This window comes from Halictus rubicundus, chromosome 5 (genome assembly GCF_050948215.1).
Source record: "Halictus rubicundus isolate RS-2024b chromosome 5, iyHalRubi1_principal, whole genome shotgun sequence".
In the NCBI taxonomy this organism is placed as follows: Eukaryota; Metazoa; Arthropoda; class Insecta; order Hymenoptera; family Halictidae; genus Halictus; species Halictus rubicundus.
The window spans coordinates 1726946-1749925 of record NC_135153.1 but is presented as its reverse complement, the minus strand read 5'-3'; the positions used below and the strand labels follow the sequence as shown (position 1 = coordinate 1749925).

The 22980-nt window shown below is 39.5% G+C and overlaps 1 protein-coding gene across 7 annotated transcripts in view; it reads left to right on the top strand.

The window, feature by feature from the left end:
- Unc-13 (unc-13) overlaps positions 1 to 22980 on the top strand; it is a 628091-nt gene that overhangs the window by 388400 nt on the left and 216711 nt on the right. The gene's annotated exons all lie outside the window — the stretch shown is intronic.

Below are 22980 nucleotides of genomic sequence, written 5' to 3'. Positions count from 1 at the left end.
GCACTCTGCATTTATTGTCCCCCTATAACACTCGAAAAATGGTTTTAATTATTCCGACGCTGAGTATTGTCTACTATAAAATAAAAGTACGTAACAGCATATTCGATATTTTTACTCCAACAAATGTTATTTATTCTAATGTATACACGCGATTCTATCGTGCACAGTGATTTATTCGACGGTTTTTGTTTTGCAAATCTGCCCACCGCCATTTCACCACAAACGGCCGCATAACAAGGCCGCCGCATTCTAAGAGATTTGTGCTAGAACCCTCGTTGAGGTTGACAACGGTGCTGAGCTCCTTGAATCTGACAAACGGATAACGTGACCGCAATGTTTGCAGCACTGCGTCTGCCAGAAAATATTAGAGTTTTCCCACACGCGTCAAATGTTTCTTTCAGTATCCTTTAACACATTCGGTGTAAATTTATTTGAATTGTGTGCGGTTATTATAATACACGTCCTCCTGAATATATTTATTTAATCGTTTCCCACGAAAGCATCTTTATAATTTCAGTAACTGTAAAATAAAAAATCTGGAACGGTCATTTTGACTGGAAAAATTTTGAAAAAATTTGGAAAAATTTGAATATATACGTCCTCATTATTTTAATAAAGTAATGCTAGACAGTTGCTTTTAGTGCTCCGTGAACCTAGTGTTAATGCTGGAAATAATTGTTCTTCTGGTTTCACCGAGTAGCGTGCGATCGGCTGCACAACAGAGTTTTATACGTTGAATGCGTATGTAAATATTTTCTACAGTGATCACCTGTTTGATTGAATACTGTTTGTCAACGGTATTACGCCCCTATATTGCCGGAGAGAAGCTGTTTCTGCCTCGGAAAATGCCTGCGCGTTGCGTCCATTAGCTGCGATTCAGAGCTCGGCGAATCGATACCATGCCGCGCGTGCGAACTTCCGAAAGAAAAGGAAAATTGAAAGCAAACAATTTCGATCTTACGAGGACGCGACCGTCGACGTCGAGCAAACAAACCGCGAGATCGGAATCTGCCCTGCGACAGATGCTCCGCTTTAAGGCAGAGTTCAATGGAAACCGCCGTCACGATGGAATCGTCGAAACGCGGCCAAAGGTCAAATTTTTAACTTCGCCAAAAACCAAATGTGTCCCAAGTTCATTTATCCCAATTTATCCCTAGTTTCTTAACCTTCGGACTACTGCGACTTCTGCGAAAAGTAAGTGACATTTAGCCCAAAAACGAACTTTCTCGTATCGATATCTAATCAACGAACATTATTTCTTAAATGTCCATGGACCTCGAAAATTAAAACATTAGTACATATTAATAAATATTACGGTTGTAATAAACATTGAAAGTTTTAAGAAGAGCATTTTTCGCCACAAAAATTGCTTCTCTTTAATGCGATATCCTGACGCTCCTATTTAATATTTTCTCTCGATTTTTTTTTTAAATTGAAGAGCAGACTTTTGCGATGAAAATTGATATCATTTAATAATGATTACTGTAAATAATCTATTTAAAAAATAATATTGAATATAGAAGGGAACATTTGTAAAACTGTTTACGTTCAGAAAAACAGCTCTTCTATGTTTCAAAGAGTTCCGTATCCGGACAAATTGGAACATTTTCAGTATATTTCCCCCTACATAGTCATGCAAAAATCCTAAATCCCCTCAAACCACTTTGCAAGTTATTGTTCTTCAAACTTCGCGACGCGTCTTACAGTACATGTATACATTTACAGTACATATATAGCCATTTAAAGAAATAATTTTTTTTATTACCTTAAGAAAGGTAATGAACAATAACAGTTTTATAATGCTATTGTTACATTTATACATATCTATCGTCAAAGGCTTGTGAAACGTGAAACTGATTCTAAAAACTCCTAACGAAGTGTTTAGATTATAGAGTATACATTGTATAACATTGTTTGCCACAATATTCAGAAAAGTTTATATCTCGTAAGGAGGCAGGCAGTTGCTATTGGCAGGCAGTTGCTATTGGCATTCAGTTGAAAGAGTATCATTAAGAGACGCTCGTTCTGAAAGATTCAAGACATTTTTTCTATTACTTAACACTAGAACGACCGAGCAATAAATGCAACTGACGTATATTGCTTTGTAACAGTGACATGACCGTGCCCATTCAGACTTCATACAACTTTTATTGTAATATGTGCTTTAATGAAGAGGTTCATTAAAAAATTTCCGAAGAAAACATTTTTACAATTTCAGTATTTGTAAAAGAAAAAATTAGGAAGCAGTCAATTTGACTACTCTGGTCGTTCTAGTGTTAAACCTTATATTCTATTTTTTTCGTTTTGTTGCATTTATGTCTTTGTGAGTGAACACATTATTATTAACGTCAGATATCGTCAGATATCGTTGTCTACATATCGTCCATAAGGGTAAAATCGAATAATAAAAAACCAAAATCGTTGGACCCAAAAGCAATAGAACTATTAATTTAATAAATGAATGAACAGTTTAAAAGTCTATCTTCACCTATTACCAATTTAATAACGTAATTATTGATATTATCCATTTGATACTATCCATTATTATTATAACTTAATTTTAATATTATTTTTTATTTGTGATTACTTTAATTAAGATATTCCATATTTGTACGCGGTAGATACAAAATGATGTCTGGAATCTACATTTTACGTGTCCCATAAAACATAACATGTATGAAACATAAATATAAAATACATACTTAAAAGTAAAAATAGTTTGAAATATTATATTTAGACGATTTTTATTTTCGTCAAGAATATTAATGAAAATTAATTAAAAATTATTGTTTAACAAATGCAAAACATATTTAATTATCAACCATTCAAAAATGACTATTTTTAAAAATATTTTTAGTGAAAATTTCATTGCGATATCTCTAATAGTTCAAAAGTTATAACAAAATGTCACTTACTTTTCCGATCCGGACCACTGTGCGCCGGAGTCATTTCTAACCCACGCCGATATTTCACTAGTTTTCCTTCGATATAAGGCGATGGCTTGAGACCGGCTTTCGTCCTATTTCGGATGAAGACGAAAAAGAAAGGATAAACATTTTCTTATTTCGAAATAAAAAGCATAGTCTTATATCGGAATAAAATTGTACGTATTGACGGTCGCTCGAGCTTATCCCTTCCACGGTGGGTCACGAATGACCCCGGCATAGCATACCAAGGGTTAAATGCACAGATTAAGTTTCACAATGAACATAAATTGCTATAAGTCATTACTTTTTTAAGGAAGCTGGAAAACGAGCAAAGTGATTTGCTTCATCATACTTTTCAATGTGTAAGAATGTCCAAAAAAAGTTGTTGGATTTCTTTGAAAATTAGTATTCCTATATAATCCGGATCGCTGATTGCCATTCTAATGTCAAAATTACAAAAAACGAAATGGCGGATTCAATATAGCGGATATGTAACTCAACAAGTTTTTTGGAATTTTGACATCAGATTCATAATTAGCGACCCAAAAAATATGGAAATACCAATTTTCAGGGAAATCTGAGCTTTTTTGAGTTACACATCCGCCATTGTGTCTTTTATAATTTTGACAACAGATTCATATTCAGGGACCCGAAAAATACGGGAATAGTAATTCCGAATTAATTCCTACACTTGTTTAGTTACCAATCCGCCATATTGAATTCGCCATTTTGTTTCTTGTAGCTTTGACACCAGATTGATGTCAAAGACCCCGGATTACCGGTTTTCAACTAAATTGGAGTAATTCTTCGATTTTTGGCCACGTTTCGACGAATCCGGCTTACTGCCGCGTCGCGCAGCTCGAACGTGTTTGCCCGAGCACGGCCGTAGTAAAATATTTCTGTATGCAAAATGTATTGCCGCGTGCACGAGGTTCAGCCGAGAAACCGGGTCACATTTTCCCCGACACTGGGGTCGCATCGATTCCGCGGCTGAATGAAAAAAAAAGAAAGAAATTCGACCGAGCTCCTCGCCCGCTTTTCCCATTTCGATTGTGTGTCACTTCGAAGCCATGCGTGCGAGCCGCCGCGAGTGAAAACACGGTGGCCACGATTTCTTATTTGCATATTTCGACGCAACAACGCACACGTGAAACATGGAGACAATATACCGCTGCTGGTTCAAGTTGCATAAAATCGTTCGCTGAAATTACAGCAGGTACGAGGTACGGTAGAACCTCGGTAGTCGCAACTATTAAGGTGACTGTATAAAATTTACAGGGTGTCCCAAAAATGTTGTTTTCCCTTGAAAAGGGTGATTCCAAAGGTCATTTAAAATAACTTTTTCCCGTACGAAAATGTTCCCCGCGGCTTCGTTAAAGAGTTACAGTGAATTCTCGATATATGTCAACTACACGGATCTTGCCAACGTCGTGTATCGTTCAGGAGATATACCCGAGCCGTGTTATGTTTAACACTAAACCTACCGGGCCTTAAAAGTAACTAATACATGTTGTCTTATAAAAATAACGAGACTGAAATTATTTGGATTTTGTGTGGTTCGTAAATATATTTATTTAATCATTTCCAACGAAAGCATCTTTACAATTTCAGTAATTGTAAAATAAAAAATATGGAACGGTCATTTTGACCGGTGGTGGTAGGTTTATTGTTAACCTCCTCGGCGTCCGGAGCCTCTCGGGGTATACCCTGCAGTAGTGGGGATAATTCCGCGACTTTTATCATGCAGGTCTTGGCGACATATATAAAGAAATCACTGTATTAACGAAAAACACGGACCAATCGGAGCGCAGCTACTGCAAGTCCCATCAGTGTTGTTAGATGACGAGAGGAAGCACGAATTGAGGGGAAAAGTTACCCCCTCTCTCTGCCGGAAATGAGGTACGCACGATAGAGAAGAAACGCGTCGCGTCGGAAGCGTGGGGACTAGCGCGATAGAAAGAGAAGTTAGAGTGGGGGCACAAGTCTTGATCTGGCGACACTGGGTCCCGCCAAGCGGGGCGTTGGCATTGGCCGAGCTGGAATCTGTCTGCTGTAGCCGCGCCCTGATTGGTCTGTGTTTTTCGTTAATAACTCCTTAAAGAAGCAACGCAGAACATTTTCGTAAAGGAAAAAGTTACTTGAAATGACTTCAGGAATCACCCCTGTCAAGGAAGTACAACACTTTTAGGACATCCAGTAAAGTAAACCCGTAGATTATGATCGTTTTTCTTGATTACAACACTTAATAAAATTTGCATTCCGAGATCATTTCATAAGCAACGACCTAACATTTCGAATGGTAGGTAGAGAGTGTTTCGTCGAGAATTCTATTTAAGACAGGCGATAAGGCGTAGCTAAAAGCTGCATCCGACCTAACCTTAAACTGTATATTCAGCCTATTTTCTACCTACAACCGTTCAGCGAATGTCACGCGGCTTCAAACACAGTCGAGGACTGAAATATCGGGTTTACTCGTCCGGCTAAAACAGTTACGGAATCGTACGAACGGACGGCCGAGCGTAAGAGTAAGAGCCCGAGAATAAATTGTGGAAGTCAACCAGACGGGCTTTTCTCGTAGCCGAGAAATGGCGGGCATCTTTATTTCAGGTAATGCCGGGGTATCGATTCCTCGGGACGTGCCCGATAAAAACGCGAATCCATAGACACCAGGTTTTCCCGGCATGGCAGGCGAGAGTGGGGCCGCGATTCGGAGGTGTAAAATTCATCGTTGACCTCGCTCCAAACGGCTCAATCAACCTCGCACGGACGTGTCGGTTTTATCGAGCCGTCTCGGAGTGGATGCGGTTACGCAGCTTTTCTTCTGCTGGGTCGTTTTTACCGGACCGCCATAAAGGATGCACGGCCAGGTGTCTTCGTTGATACGCGAATAGATCGACGCCATCGCGAAAATACCTTCGTGCCAGCGATCGTTACACAGCGAAAGCGAATTTGTACTTTTATAGGCGTTCGAGCCGCGTTTTTAGCGGCACCTACCTTCCTTGTAACACTGCTGGAGCCAATTTGTCCCCAAAGCAGACTTTTACTTTGAATTGAGAAGCATACGCTGCCCGAAATTTCTATTTGGTTGTTGCACATGAAATGTCCGCTTCATGATAGTTACAGTCAAACCTGTTTTTGTGCGGTCCTTTTCTATGTGATTTTTTTTTGTGCGATTTGTTTTGTGCGATTTGTTTTTATGCGGTACATGAATGCCAACGGTGTTGGCATTATAAGATGATGCGCGTTTTGGACTACGACGTTTGCATGTGTAATTTAATTATTTATTTTGTTTGGAAAGCACTTTATCGCTATTTCGTAAATCTTTGACATATTATCTAAGTGAGACTTTTTTTATGCGTTCCCTTTCCTCCGCATAAAAAAATTTTCTTTAATATGTTGTAAAAAATTATTTGTTATAGCTATTTATGAAGTTTCTGAACATTTTTTTTTGTGCGGTTCCTTTTATGCGGTCCCTATCTACCGCACAAAAACAAGTTTGACTGTACTTTAAACAAACATAACTTTAATGTAATAGATTGCAGATCTTCATGCAAAATAAAAATGTAATGGCAAGACACATGGTATAACTTCTTGGGACACCCTGTATGATAACATTATGAACCACAACTGTGATCCAACCTAATGCTTGAAAAATGTTCCAATTTCCAGAACAGTACACATGCAGAATCTTGTTTTCCTGATTAAAAAACATCTCATAGCAATGTCTACAAAAGAAAATCAAATAGAATTCATTAATCTAAATCTTCTTTCACGTTTTTTATTACACTTTTATCACGCTAATCTACCTGTTTCTTGTCCATTCCCTTAAAAATACAATCTGTTCCGGCCATAGACTGGAACGCTCCGTGAAATTGCTTGGTGGCCTCCAATTTATTTTTCATCAAAAATCCCAATTAGGTTTCATTTTATACACATACAGTCATCGCTTGACCTACAATCAACAAGTGAGAACTATTTTTGGAGAAACCCTAAGTGTTCCATTTTACTCGAATCGTTCCTGGAGTTTTTATTAATTAGACGATATATATGTATGCAATTTTTAATTTTTGTAAGCAAATTTTAAAAGTGTGGAAAAAAATGAAATCTTATTTTCAATCGTAGTAGGTTATATAAATTTGAAATAAATAAAGATCGTATTAAATTATGTAGGATTTTGTGTTCCAGCATTTTTTGAAAATTTTCAGAAGCCATAAATGCATGAAGATCCGCAGTATAATAAGAAAATTATACAGCTGTTTTAATGTTGTCTTTAAACCGTTCCTCGTGATGTCAGAACGAATTAAATAGATATATTGTTAAAAACAAAGAAAAAAAAAATAGAAATGTTATTAAAACATTATTTAAAACAGCAGAATTATTTAAAAGCAATTTAAAAACATTCGTCAGACAGGAACGTAAAAAGCTACTTTGCTTGGTCTGTTAAGAGTCTCACCGAGTTAGAAGCAACAAAAGTAACCCGTTAATGCTGAACTTGTCATGCTGTTACTCACAAAATTTTCTCTCGTGTTTCTCAGACAACTGCGGTTGCATACTTTCTACTTATTTTCGCTCCCGTAAACATTTTCTGTATACGGGTAGAATCTTTCCGCAACACGCGTCCCCATGAAATATACAAAACCTCGCGTAGGCTTCTGGCGACAATAAAAAGTAGTATTTAAAGTCCAAGTGCGTCGTCAACTTTCACGCCACGAGGCATAAAAAAGCGAACGATAAAAGTCGAACGGAAAGGTCGTGCGTCCGCCACAGGATCATACGTCTGCGAACTTCTCGAGCGTTCTTACGAGAACGAAATCTGCGACGAAAAGTTAGTTAACTTTTCTGTCCTTTGGCGTTGCATCGGCTACAACAGGTAGTTTCCTCGAGAAACCACGACCGTCTCTCAGTTCAACGAGTTTTATGTCGAAGACATCGTAAATTCCCCTTGAAAAGCCTGGCATTAGCCGGTTGGAGAACTCGAATTATTTTTTTCAGAAACGTCTCACGGTGGTCCAGAATCGTAAAAACTCGGACTAAATTTTTAAATCCTTTAATTACAGATTCGAGCCGTTCAATGCGAGAATGGTGCAAGTCGAAATAGTTGATCTTTGAATAATGCAGAAATTGAGTAATACAGTCTTTACTCGATAAATGTCTCAAATATCTAGCCCATAGAAGTCCCAGAACGATCCCCACTAAGTATACCCCGTAAGAGGCCAAGAAGCGTTGCTGTCCTTTTCTACATTCGGCAGTGTATCAAAGAGTAGTATCTTCTAGGCGATATATGTCCCTGGGTGGACCCATGTTGTGGACATATATCGAGTAAACACTGCAATTCAAGCACGATAATATTGAAGGATGAAGCCAAAATAATATTGCAATTATTTTTTTCAATCGTAGTCAGATTAAGACTTGTCCCCCACTCTATCCTTTCCCTTCTACACCGCTACTCCCCCACTTTCCGGCGATAAGCATCCCCACGCTTCCGCCATTGACCGGTCACGTGACGTGACATGACTAACACGGTAATGGCAGAGGGAGGGTAACTCTCAATTTCCCCTGTCTGGCTACACTGAAGGAAGAGTCGCCAGATTAAGACTTGTCTCCCACTCTACCCTTCCCCCTCCTACGCCGCTATTCCCCCACGCGTGCGCCACGGTCCGGTCACGTGACATGACTAACACGGTAATGACAGAGAGAGAGAGAGAGTAACTCTCAATTTCCCCTCTCTGGCTATACTGAAGGAAGAGTCGCCAGATTAAGACTTGTCTCCCACTCTACCCTTCCCCTTCTACGCCGCTATTCCCCCACGCGTGCGCCCCGGTCCGGTCACGTGACGCGTTCCGTCTCTGTCGTGTACTTGTCACAATGTCATGTAACTAATTCGGTACTGGCAGAGAAGTTGATGGAGGGTTTTTACGACTTTGGACCACTGTGCGTCGGATCACCGTAGGAGAACCTTATTCCCGTGGTAATCCAACTGTTTACAATCATGTAAACATACGTGTCTACCTAATTGAGCTCCATTCGAGGATTTTTAATTTGGTTAACGGCAGGTTTATTTGCAGAAACACCATTTCGCTAATTGAACCGATGTTCCCGAGCTATTTTGATATTGGGACTGGTGTTGTTTGCTGAAAAGGCAATTTGCATGTATATAGGATGCTTATTACCGTTGTCATTAAAACGTCAGTGGGAGGCAAGGGGAATTACTTCGATTCTAAGGGGACTCGTTGACGCGCTCTTCATTCGCCGTATTCCTTTGGCAATTCTACGTATTGCCACGGTATGATGTCATTATGTTTATTGGCAACAAAAGATGCTGAATAAACTTAAAAGAACTGCTCCAACGAAAATAATAAGTTTTGATTTATTTGCAAACGGATAAACTGTACCATTATACTAACAATACAGTAGAATCTCGATTATCCGAACTAATCAGGACGTGGGTGTTCGGATAATAGAACAATTACTTAATTACAGTCCTAGCATAAATGTACAGTTTTTATTATTCGTTGAAATTCTACATATTTTTATACGTTGCCAGCAGTTAAAGAATTAAACAATTTTCAAAGTTTGAACTTGCCCGGTTTTATGAATAAATTCATAAAATCTGCCTAATAAAGAATGTACTTAATTCTTGTTGCAAAATAAGAACGTATTTTCAATAAAATATTGTCTTTCAGAAGACTGTAATTTTCTCCACGTTTGCTTTCCACTATCCTAGTAACTTTCACATTTCATTCAAGGCGGATGGTTCAATCAACCACTTCTCGTTTTGATTAACATCTATGTTAGCGAGCACGTACAATATTTGAACAAGGCGTCTAGTATGTTCATAAAATTACGACGTTCCTACTACCTCTTAAGAATCTATCAAAACTTTAGCACTTACCCAGTATTTGACTTTATGCTTGCATATTTGAATCTCAAGGAGCCGGTGCATCTGCATATACATATTGAACGCGCGTATACCATATTTTTGATGTACACTATAAGAGATACTGGAAGTGACGGTGTCAAAGCTATTTCACTTTGGTTAAAGTGACAAATGGGTTAAAAACCACCCATCGGCGGTGGAAAAATTCATTGGACTTTCATACAGCAGAACGAAAGCACACATGTTCCACTAAAAAATCCCTGAACGACAATACAACTCGGACTTAATATCATCGTTTATGTAAAGGAGAATCATGAACCGACAAACGTTCCTACAGTTAAAATCAGTTTCTGCTTCTTCTCTTGTTCACGACTCAACGACAGCTCGAAGCTAACGCTACGCTCCGCGCGGCCTGTCGCCGAGCGAGCGTCAGCCGCGCTCTGATTGGTTCGTGTTTTTGTTAATAACTCGGAAACGAAACGCTTCTGCGCAAAATGGCAAAGTAAAGTGGTGCTCAGAATCACCCCATGAATCCTACTTCAGGGTTCTCGATACTTTTCGAGACATCCTGTTCAAGTAAGTGGCATTTCATGTCCACATCTCTAGGAATATAAAACTGAAATATTAAGTAATAAGGAATAATCGGAAATTGAATTTTTCGCAGCTAAAATCGCGTTCTGGCCCACCGTGAGAAACCGCCAAAAAATTGCCACGGGAATAATGTTCTCTACAAAACACTCTGGTACGCCTTTTATGCTGAAAAATCTGGGATCCATGGAGAGCTTCCTCGAGAGGGAAACGAATGCTTTCAGCAGTATCTGACGACTGCTTCGAGAGCAACGGCACTTATTAGACGTTTGCCTTGCCGTTTAAATGCGTCCTATTCTTAGGAGCATGCTTCCGTGGAGGAACAATTCTGCATAATATTATTTAAATTCATTTTTTATCGTCGCTCTTGTCCTGAATTCTCCGACAAAGGCTCGCTCGGAACGAAGAACCTTGAATTAATTACCGGCGATCGTATTGAATATTCGTAGCTATCTGTAACTTCACGATACCGAGGATCATCGTAAAAGGAATTAACCTCCATTGTCGCAGGGTGCAATAACATTTTCCTGAACTCGAGATTCTGCTGGTTAATGCTTCACGAACATTGGTTTCGATATCGATATTTTAGAATCTGTTGAACTAGTCGAGACGAGTCCTGTAAATTGAAAAATAAATGTGTGCAAATATTAAATTTCACAAGACCCATTTGTGTACATGTTGCAAACAAATCTGGTCTGAAAATAGCATGGAGAATGGGATTGAAGGTGTTACAACAACAGAAAGCTATCAATGCGTGTAATTAATGTGCTTTCATATTCAACGTAAGATGTATTTTCAAAACATTTTTTTGTCTGCAATAATTATGCATCTTAACTTTCTTAATTTAGTTTTTGCATTTTATGCAACATATTATTTTCAAAATATTTTTAAATATTGTGACGTAAACATTTTTTGTTTGCGCGATGGCGTTTCGGAGATTTGAAGGTCACCTTGACCCCCCTAACGCTAGGTATACGGGACTCGTCAAAATGACGCGTTCCAATATTTTTAATTTACGATTATTGAGATTATAAAGATACACCTACGAAGAATTCTTAAACAAATTCATTCTTCGATTAGCTAAAAAAAATTGGCTAAAAATTAGAATAGACACATTCTTGTTATTTTCGTAAAGCAATATGGTATAGTCACTTTCAGTGCTCCATAAAACTAGTGTTAAATGGAAAGTACTCTTGTATCGTGATTCGATGGAGTAACAAATTCTGTGTAAAATTGACCTTCGCAAATTGTGCTGTATAAATCATTTCCGCTCACTTCGTGAAATTCATTTCGACAAACTGTTGCGGAATAATGTTCTCAATTTTGTTAATGCACGCAGTCGTCGTTAGAAAAAATAATGTTTTACTCGGCGCGGAAACCATTTCCAAGCATTTCGAAATTCCACAGGTCCCGCCTGCATTTCTGTCCCTTTGTCACCAAGGTTTACGGCACATCCATAACGCTTTCGAGCATCAAACTCAATATTCAGCGAAACGTCACCCGCACACCTCCGCGCCTGACCCTCTCAATCATGCTGTTGTGCCTGAAAGTCGCTATACCAACACGATTGCCCGCGTGTCACGTATACCTGGCCCGCGTTTCGAATCCCATTTGCTTCCGCCACAACCTGTTCGATGTTACATGTTCCACGAACAACACGGTAGACACTCGTTGCTCAATTACACGATCTTCGTATCATTTATTTATTCGGTGTCCCGGTTAGTTTCGAGGCCTCACTGTAGACATAATTCGGCATGCGTTACCCGGAATAAATTAAATTATTCGTTACTCAGAAATAACGTTAATTAACCCTTTGCACTGTAACATCGAGTCGTGACGGAGATCTCGAACAAAATTTATTAACCCAAGTACACTCGAGTGGCGACTCTGAGTCGCCATTAAAAATTGCTGTGCACTATTCAAAATATTTTTCACATTGTTAAATTTTTCCGAATTTAATAAGTTATGAAATATTTAAATATTGTACGAGTAATTTGGACCACTTTCATATTCAAAAGAATGGAAATATTCTGAGCCGCCATTAAAAATTGCTGTAGACTATTCAAAATATTTTTCACATTGTTAAATTTTTCCGAATTTAATAAGTTATGAAATATTTAAATATTGTACGAGTAATTTGGGCCAGTTTCATATGCAAGAGAATGGAAATGTTCTAGGTCAGAAGAATCCTAAGTATACAGGGTGAGTCAGTAAGGATTAACTAAAATAACTCTATTGGTTGTATAAAAGACTTACTAACGAATTATGTAGCATTTTACGGGTCGCATTAAACGAGTACTATTTGATTTTTTGATATCACAGTTTCTCTGAAATATCAAAGTGACTGTGTATTTTCAAAGGTTAGTTCAAGGTCATCGTATCGGTCGTTGAATTCGTCCTTCCATCGTTAACATCGTGCAGCGCCATGAATATTCTTTCGAGTAAGATATGAAATTCTGATACTGCAGTAAAACTTTTCTTTTCAAACAAATCTTCTTGCTGGGTAAACGATCGAACATTTCCTTGACCGTTTTCCTTCCTTACATTTGATTCATGCGAATTATTCAGTAGCAATTACCGGATGGCGGACGAGACTTTCACAGACTGTTATAACAGCGGTGTATTGCTACGCTAACATAATTTCTTGATAAAATAGAAACCTAAAATCTAGGCATTTCTATGAATAAATTACACCTCCTTAGATCCGGTGTAATGCGAAATAAATTGCTGGAACGTGCTTGTTAATGCTAACGTTGGCTTTGTTCTGCAGCAGCTGTATTTGTACTCGTAAAAATGTATTATTAGGGTCGTGTTTATGCAACTCGGAAGTGGTTTACCGCTTTTCAAAGATTACATTCCGCAAAATGTTATCTTGCGGAACACGATTCAACTGCAAAGTTTAATCATGTTAAGGAGCGAGTTGAAATATTCCCAAGATGCACAAAGTTTTCAAAATTTTCAACGTGTCGAACTTTTGAGGAACTACAAAGTTCGCATAGTCGGACAAACCGGTCGCTGTTGAGAAACAATAAGGATTGAATCGATCCGGCAATTCAATTTACGACAGAGAGGAAATTCGAAAAGTTCCTCGGTTTTCTGTAAAGTGAGAAAAATCAAGTCGTAGATTCGAAATGTTTGTCTTCGTTGCGAGTCCTACGCCACTGTTCCCGTCTTGGCCGACCTCCCTGTCGAGAAACGCATAATTCCATTCCCGCATAGCAATATCGTGCAGCGCAAAAGATGTCGTGGCATCGATATGAACAGCGATAAATTCAAAGAAAGCATTAAAACGACTTACTTTGCACTAGTTACTGTTTCGATCGTCCGGTTGGGTTTAGTGTCATGCTAAAGAGAAAAGTCCCTAGATTTTAATATTTGTTAATTATAGAAGCAATTTTGTAGAAAAGTTAATAATTTCGATACGGAGGAATTTTGATGAGCGCTATTTCTACATGGTATCTAAAAAATGTTGTACTTCCTTGGAAGACGTGATTCCTCAAATCATTTGAAGTAACTTTTTCCTTTGCGAAAATGTGCTCCGCCGCTTCGTTGTGGAGTTATTAACGAAAAACGCGGACCAATCAAAGCGCGGCTACAACGGACGGATCTCGGCTCGGCCAATCCGAACGCCACGCTCAGCGGGACCCACCGCCTACCTGGAATCCGTGCGCAGTAGCCGCGTCCTGATTGGTCCATGGTTTTCGTTAATAACTCCTGAACGAAGCAACGGAGAACATTTTCGCAAAGGAAAGAGTTATTTCAAATGACCTTAGCAATCACCCCTTTCAAGGATGTCGATTTTTGGGACACTTTGTGCAGGACAATTTTAACAAGACTGCATGGTTATAGATTGTGCACACGCGACAGGAACATTTGTCACATGATTATTGTTTGTCCCTTTACAATTTACACGACAGTTAATTTTTAAATGTTAACAGCACACCTACTGCCCGGTATTAGGTGCTGTCCAGCGTTAGGCAATGAATCGATGTTTTTAAAAAATATGGGCCATTACCCGTTGACCCATCGTTTATTGGCAAGATGTACGGCGTGCCTGTTTACGAGTATTTATTCGCAGTTTTCGCACATGTCTGAGCAACATCGATCTCCGCGCAGTCAAGATTAATAACCGGCGTATCGTTCCGACAAATACGCGCGTTCACCGACTCGTTCGCCGGTCCGGTTAGGGTTAATTAATAACGGTAGTCGATGGCAGGTAACAACCTGTCCGTGCACACTACGACCGCCTCATTCACAAACTCCCGTCTGTGGCAAGTAGCCACGTGGCCGTTCGGTTCGCCGTTCTCATTGATCATGCTTGCCCGAGCATCCCCGTACGCGACAATATATTCTGTGCGTTGACGTGATGAGAGCTGCGTCTGAATGGGCCGCCGATGCTTTGTAATCCTCTGCTCGGCGCAGGCGGAATTACTCCCTGCACATCGAACCTTTAGAAATTTATTACAGGATTCACCGACGCTGATTTGTTCCTGCGAAACGCCGCGTCGATGTCTAGACTGCCAATTTTTATCCTGTCTGCAGCAGAAGCTTAATAGAGAAATCCCCTAGTAGGCTACAGTGACACCTGCAGCGATGAACGAAAGTGAACACAGTTTTAACATTTCTGGGAATACATTAATTCATTCCAAAACTGAAAAATTGCAATATAAACAATTGTACAGTAAATGAAAAGCAGGGAATACATAAAGTTAGTTGAGGGGGTTTTAGAATCTTTCAGTAACTATTGGATATATGGGGCTAGGGATTTAAACCCTTTTGGAATGAAAACAGGGAGTCTCGAAGTACAAGAGTTTTTCATTTGGTTCAATTCTTCTTATTATTTATATATTTATAAGATTTTTTTTTTATTATTTATTCGATCATCCTTACAGGTTTATGAGCATAAGTATGTTAATACTTTTATGTAGGGCACAAAAGTTGCTGAACGATGCATTTTTCTGATACACCGATGCACAAAAGTGCATAAAGTTATTTGCATATTATGCACCGTCCGATACTATTTAACAGTTTCTTCTATTTCCGACCGTTTAGGAGATACACCCCGTTACAGTTGCCTGTGGGACACCCTGTATACATACTTGTATTTCATAGTGGTTATAATATTACAGTCTTTACCCGATATATGTCCCAAACATCTAGGCGACAAAAGTCCCAGAACTATCCCCACTGGCGTGGGGTATACCTCGTGAGAGGCCAAGAAGCTTCGCTGTACTTTTCCACGTTCTGCAGTGTATCAAAGAATAGTATCTTCTAGCCGATATATGTCCCTCGGTAGACCCGTGTTGTGGACATATATAGAGAAAACAGTGTATTTTCGGAGTTTAAGTCCAAAAAACATATTTGATTTGTTTGAAGTTCTAATAGCGAACGTCAGAGTACTTTTGTGTGCCACGGTGTATTCATTCTAAACCCATACACCGGCGATTTGGGAGCAGCGTGGCGTCGCGCGGTGATCCGTAGGAAGTTCGTGGGATTGAGGCTTCCATAAAATTACAGAACATTTTGCCAGCAAGAGACTCCGACGAAGCTCCGTCGACGGGAAAGTTTCCCGCGGCGGACAAAATGGCCGCTATAGCAGCAGCGGGGCTCTCGAAATCCCCGGTCCGAATGTAACCATCTCAATCCCTCCCTCTGCCGAGGCCGGCTCGGGAAGCTTTACTTGTTTGAAACGGCGCCTTTCGTTCGCCGCAATAGCTTTGTCTCGGAAGTTCGACTAATGAATCGTTTCTCGAGGATGATTTTGTTCGGGCTCCGGGCCGGTTTCCATGGGACTCTTGTTGATTCTATTTTAATCTTCCGCTGCACAGAATCAACGGGAAAACGTGAAACCGACGCGACGGGGAGGCCGAGAGAATCTTACGGGTTTGACCGGATCGATTCTTTTGTAAATTCAATCGTTTTTATTGCATATCACGGTGGAAGTGCTTAAAATGTTATGCTTGAATTCATTGCAATAGAATATGTTACGACTAGACTGTGGATTTCGATGCGAATGAATAATGTTCTACTTCGTTGTTATTTATTCCAAAATCCATTTGCGCGTCATTTATAGGAGACAATGGTATCGGTAGCAGAAAAAAAATGTGTTAGACGAAACTTGCTTGGTTTCGAAGGTGGCGTGATCTCATGTTCACAGTTTCTCTGTAAGTGACCGCGTAGAGGACATGTGAAGGTCAACTCCATTTTATTTTTCTATATATTATCTGATAGGGCATTTTAAGATTTATACAGTGACCTACGAGTTAAGGTCATCCAAGATCATTGATGGTCAACTGCGATGGATAATATTTTACTTTGAGTTGACGTTCATGTCCCCTACGCGTCCCCCTACAAAAAGAAAATGATTAACATGAGATTATGCCACCCTCGAAACCAAACAAGCTTCGTGTGATACAATCTTCTCCATCACAAGAATAGCAACCGAATTATTCAGGTGGTCTGTTTTAAATTCCTCACCCTGTATATACGCTCTAGTATCTTGCCTAAACCAGCTAGTCTGTTGTTGTTATTGTCAATAATAAGGAGTGTTTTTTTAAATGTTTACGTTTTTCTACTGTGATATAATAGAAGAATGAAATTCTTTATGATGTAAATGAGTTAAGGAAGGGGTAGAATTTCTTTATATGTCCCATAAATTTGTCGCCAAGTGTATTTGGCCCTCGTGTGAGAAGGTCAGCGGGCACAATGGCGTCGTCCGGTTTCGGCGAGATTGTTTTGCAAACGGTGATTGTTGACGAGTATCTTGCCCTTTCGACGAACGGCATCCTGCCGTTATTCACGCGGAAGTCTATTGTACGAGGCCCTCCTTATCGGTTAATCGAGCGGCCGGAAGTTGAACTCGGCCTGGCCACGTAGCACTGCTAATTAGCATAACGAGGTCGTGCTCGCGTTGTACGCGTTTCCGGGCAGCAGAGGGCGGCCAAGCCGCGCTCCTTTCACTGCCGAGCTTACGACTGTGCTTTTATTAGGTGTACAAATTAATTCTCGACCCCAACACTAAATTAGTTGCTCCATTTATTTAAGGGGAGGCTTCTCCGTGTTGCGGCAGTGAACAGAAGCAATTTTTCAGAATTTCTTCTAAACTATTTGACATATGGGACTAGATCTTGTGGGGATATAAACAGTCTTGAAGCAGAGGTTCTGATTATTTATTGTAAAACGATGTTTTCGCTATCACAGAAACTGGACTGCGGATCTTTATACAGAATAAAAACCCTCTTAATCAATTATAAAAATAATAAAATTCGTACGATATCTTCACAGCTTGGTATTTTACCTATTCATTATGGTGACAAATTTAACATTAAATCTTATACGTCTTCTCCGTGGCCTTGAACGACCTTGAGTGATTATAGGCACTGAATTCCTAGGGCAGGGAACTATCATCGTGGGTGTTTAAAACAGGGCGGTTCCATTTTAAAAAATTAAGGTGACCTTGATATCTCTCAGGAAAATTGTATAAAAATAATTTTGATTATATACTTGCATGTACACAAGACATTCAATGTATCCTTGAAAACAAAGATATTTGAGGTACAAATTGTACATTTGAAAGAAGAAATCTATTAAATCAATTCCCGCGATGGCGTCGTTATAATATTAACCCTTTTAGTGGCAGGCATTTTACGGAGTACATGCAAAGAATGCCACGGGCCGATTCGATAAACAAGCGAGGCCCTTCAAACGAGGCTGAGAAAAAATCCCTCAGCACGTAAGACCGCCACAACACATCGGCCCGTGGCAGTCTCCGCATAAGGACCGCGCTGGCACTAAAGGGGTTAATAATTATGAAATAAAATGTCTTGAGGGAGTGATTTGGCGGCGTTAGATCTCGCGGAAAAACCAGCGAGATTAGCTGGGCCACGCTGGCCACCCTGCAAATTACAGGAGGCGGAAACGGTCGTAGAATATGTTCCCGTTTTGGCAACGTCCAAACGTCGAAACAATGCGGAACGTTTCGCGGCCGCCCCCGCACGCGTGAAATGGTGTATTTACTTTGCCAGCCCCGTTGCTCATCCAACTCGCACTCATGCAAATGCAACGTAAGTTCCGACTAATGCGAGACTCGACGCGGTTGCTAATTACCGCGACAATTTCGAGGTTCGTTAAGGGGAACGGCACGACGCCGTGTGAAACGGTCAGAAGGCGGTTTTTAAGTGCGCACACGACTTGTCTCGCCTCGGTGAAGTGTTGAAATAAACGCACGCTGCGTCAGGTATAGTCTGACTGGACGATTGAGTTACAATTTGCCTTTTTTTTAGAGACTTCTACACTGCGAGAAAATGATTTTATACACGCTCTTGGCGGGTAAGCGTGCATGCTGTCGTTTCAATCATTTATTATTTTCTTGCTGAACTTGTAATGAGGTTTTACACATCCCTCGACGGAAAAATCGAACTTTTTTACGATAATAGTAGGGAGAGGGGGGACACTTTTTATCTAAACAATTTTGTCAATGTATTGGGATTATTTTATGAAGCATAAAAATCCGTTCCATTTTTACTCTAACCTTTTTACTACAGTTTTAAAGATATTGGAAGTTCAATACCACCTATCTAGCTTTAAGGTGTTCTCACCTTGAAGAAGCAAAATTGGGCAGAATAAAATTGCCCGAGGCCCCCTACAAATCTGTAAACTAAAAAAAAATCAGAATTATCTTGTTAGATATTATAGAAGCATTAAAAATGATTGAATAAATATCCTTTCTATTTTTATAAATGTCTACGTATATAGCTTTGATATTTAGCAACTAATAGAAACAATTTTTATCAAATTTTTCCAATACATTCACTGTTCATTCAATATTCAATTTAAGAATTTTCCACAAAGATATTATAAGTTTCTCAGACCTTAAAACATCATGATGTGAGGTAGCTACGTAATACAAAGGAAGGATATAATAAAAAGTGCATGATCGACCATGAAGAGATATAGCAAAACAGAAGTAACCTGCGTCGGATGAGAGAGTTAATATTCATATTTTCGGTAAATCCGTTTGTAGGTCAAGGATCGGGACCAATAATTTAACTAGAATCGAGGAAAGGGGCAGCCACCAGGGGCGTAGAGTAATTTTACCATTTCTGATTGCCAACCAGGGCCGGCCAGTGCCATTTCCTGTCGTTAGAAGAGGGTACGATAGATTCAATATCCGGACCAATGAAATGAACAGAAGATTGACCTATGCATCAAAATTCTGACCCATGCTTCGCACTCCTCATGTTATATCGATCTTGCGTTTAGGCTCCCTTTCCGAAAGGCTCTCCCCTGATATCTTACTCTAAACGAATCAACGATCCGCCACGTTCAAACATAATACTATTAACACTGATAAATCGTCAGTGAACTTTATTGCAGTAAATGGAAAAGAATAACTTCAGAGATTTCAAGGGAAAAAAATGGAATGATATATTTTTATTATCGCTATATGATAGCCGAGGTCAAGACGCTCAGTCTAAATGTATGGTGTGGAATCGCTGGTGATAACAAACTCAAGGTCACGTGAAGGTCATAATATTACAAGTCGTTGGATTCGTCTTGACCTTGGCTATCATGTAGCGATAATAAAAATATATCATTCCTTTTAAAAAAACTTTGATGACCTTCAAATCTCGAAAAATATAACCTTGAACAAATGTTTTCGCCTATCATAATATTTGTCCCTTTGAACCAACTAATGTTTTCCTCTGAAATTTTTTTCTATCATAAAAAACAAGCGAGATCTCTTAGATGCTCGAGTTAGGTGAAACACTCTGTAATATAAATAAAGGAGAACTTCTACTATTATGTTATTAATAAAAAAGAACTTTTATTATACCATAAATAAAAAAGAAGAACTATGATGTTATGAATAAAGAAGACAAACTTCTACAACCAAAGGTACCATAAATATAAGAACTTCTACTATTATACTAAATTCTAATGTTTCAATGTAATTAATTTTTGGCACCTTAGGTTTGCCAAATATAATAATAATGAATAGTAATAAATAATAACAATCGAATTAATTAAATAATAATAAAATAATAAATGTTCATTTGGCTGAGCAAGAAGAGATTTATTTATGATCAATCGCAATTACTACTTTCGAAATCGCCCCGTAGGTGCATTTTGTTTAAATTCGAAACAAAATTGTAGCAAACGCTTTGTGCGGCGTATATTCGAGCCGCTCGGAAAGGATGAAAAAGCATTACCGCGGTTCAGCGAAATACGTCGGGAAAACTAATCTCCCTACGACTCTTTTGTACACTTTATGTCGGTCATTTCATCGCGGGATACAGACACTATAGCCCGTAGCTTTGTTACGGCAAATCCGATAGGTATTATTGTTGCGGCTGAATCGCGAGCAATCGGTATCGGGTTAACTTGATTAATCGTGCGCTGCTGTTCGATTTAATTTCGCCGGACTGCCTGTTGATGAAACGAACAGGTTTCCCTTCCGCTGGCGGCTCTCAAAGAGTTCACAGGACAAAGAGGAAAGCCCGGGATAGTTGACGCTCTGTCATAGACACCGGAGAGAAAGAGAAACAGTCGGGGGTGCGAGATTAATACCGGGTAACGCGCGAACCAGCCTGTAGACGCGCTTCAGCTGGGAAGCCTGACTAATTACGGGAGCAGCTTGATCGACAGTAGTATCGTTTCCCATAGGGGAATAATCTCGATTCGATTTTCTGTCGCAAAATAAAATGACAGCCCTCGTCGGAGAGCCCCCTCCACGTCTGCGCTCCCCCATCTTTCCCTCTTTTCCTTAATTCCTCTCATTCCCCTCGCCGCTATCTTGCTGTTATTGATCCTTTCTGCTTCCGTTCCCGTTCGGTTCTTTTTCTGTTTCTCTTGACCCGCCTTTTCCCTTCGACTCGACTTCCTTCTGTAACTCTTCTCACGCTCTTTTGTTTCTTCCCTCTTCGATCTGCCACTTTCTTACACCGATTTATTTCGTTCACTCCGCCATCTTTATGCTGTTCCTATTATCAATCAACGGATTTCTAGCAATTTTGGGCAATTTATAACGATGAAGAAATTCAAGGAATCCGAGAACGTCGACATATTTTCAATTTATTAGGATCATTCGATTAAGAAAGAAATTTTTACTACAAAAATGTACAACTGAACTTGTTTTTGTAAGCCTAGTTTTTTCACTTGTTCAATCGACTTACGTAAACTATTATCTCTGTGAACTATACATCTAATTTCTAAAATTGCACAACTGAATTTATTTAGATTTTTCGCATATATTTTATAACAATATGTGCTTGTATGAAACAGTTTATTTAATAATTTCTGATGGAAGCATTTTTGTAATTTCGGTTAGTGTTAGTCGTGTGCATAAATGTCAGTACCTATACGCTGTGTCCCAAAAATGGTGTATTTGAAGAATACAGGTGATTTGAAATAACTTTTTCCTTTACGAAAATGTTCTCCGCTATTTCGTTCAGGAGTTATTGACGAAAAACACGGACCAATCAGAGCGCGGCTACAGTGGACAGATCCCGGCTCGGCCAATCCCAACGCCACGTTTAGCGGGACCCTTCGCTGAGCCGGAATCCGTCTGCTGTAGCCACGCCCTGATTGGTCCGTGTTTTTCGTCAATAACTCCTGAACGGAGCCGCGGAGAACGTTTTCGTATACGAAAAAGTTCCTTCGACTGACCTTAGGAATCACCCTTTTTAACACTAGAACTACCGAACCAGTCAAAATGACTGATGGATGACTTTTTCTTTCACGATTAGTGAAACTATGAAAACGTTTGTATGAAACCTGAGCAAATTCAATCTTGCTATTATCATAAAGGGGTAATTCTAAGTCACGTTTAAGGCTCGGTAGCTCTAGTGTTAAGGATATACATTTTTGGGACACCCTGTATACATTGTCAATTTTCCCCCGTGACTCGAAAGATTTATACGCAATCTAATTCTCTGAAGAACACGTTCTTCGTATTTTAAAAAATCCTTGTCTTTGAACTTTCGAAACATCCTAATTCTTTCAGACAATAATCGCCAGGATAAATAACGTGATCGCACACGTGACAAATAATTTTGTCCCGTGGAATAATAGAGTTCCGAGAAAAGGTTCGAGTCAAGAGGTAGAAACGTGACGGACGACAAGTATGTAATAGCATTGACCTAAGTCGAGGCTCAACCCCTCGATGCAAAGATTTACCGTGTGTGGAAAGAAGAGGGGAGCAAGAGAAAGTTTCGAAAAGTAAAAGTTTCGAGAAACTCGTGGCAGATATACGGACCCGTGGACGTGGCAGCAATGTCGTAACTGCCACACCCTACATCCTTTATTTTACATCCCTGTGTCTTTTCTGTGGCTTCTTTCTCCATTTCCAGCACTTTACATCCCTCCTCTACATTCCCTTTATCCCATCTTTATCCTCCATATACCTTTTTTCCCAACGTAATCTGCTTTCATTTTTATCCCTGCCGGGCACTCTTCCTTCAGCTATAGTATTTTCGCATTTTTGTTAGCTACAATTCATCGTTTAGCGTTCTATGGACAGAGTATAAAGACATTATGTGCCGCCACTGTCATAGCGTGTTCTACGCCCTCGGAAATTGATGTAAGAAA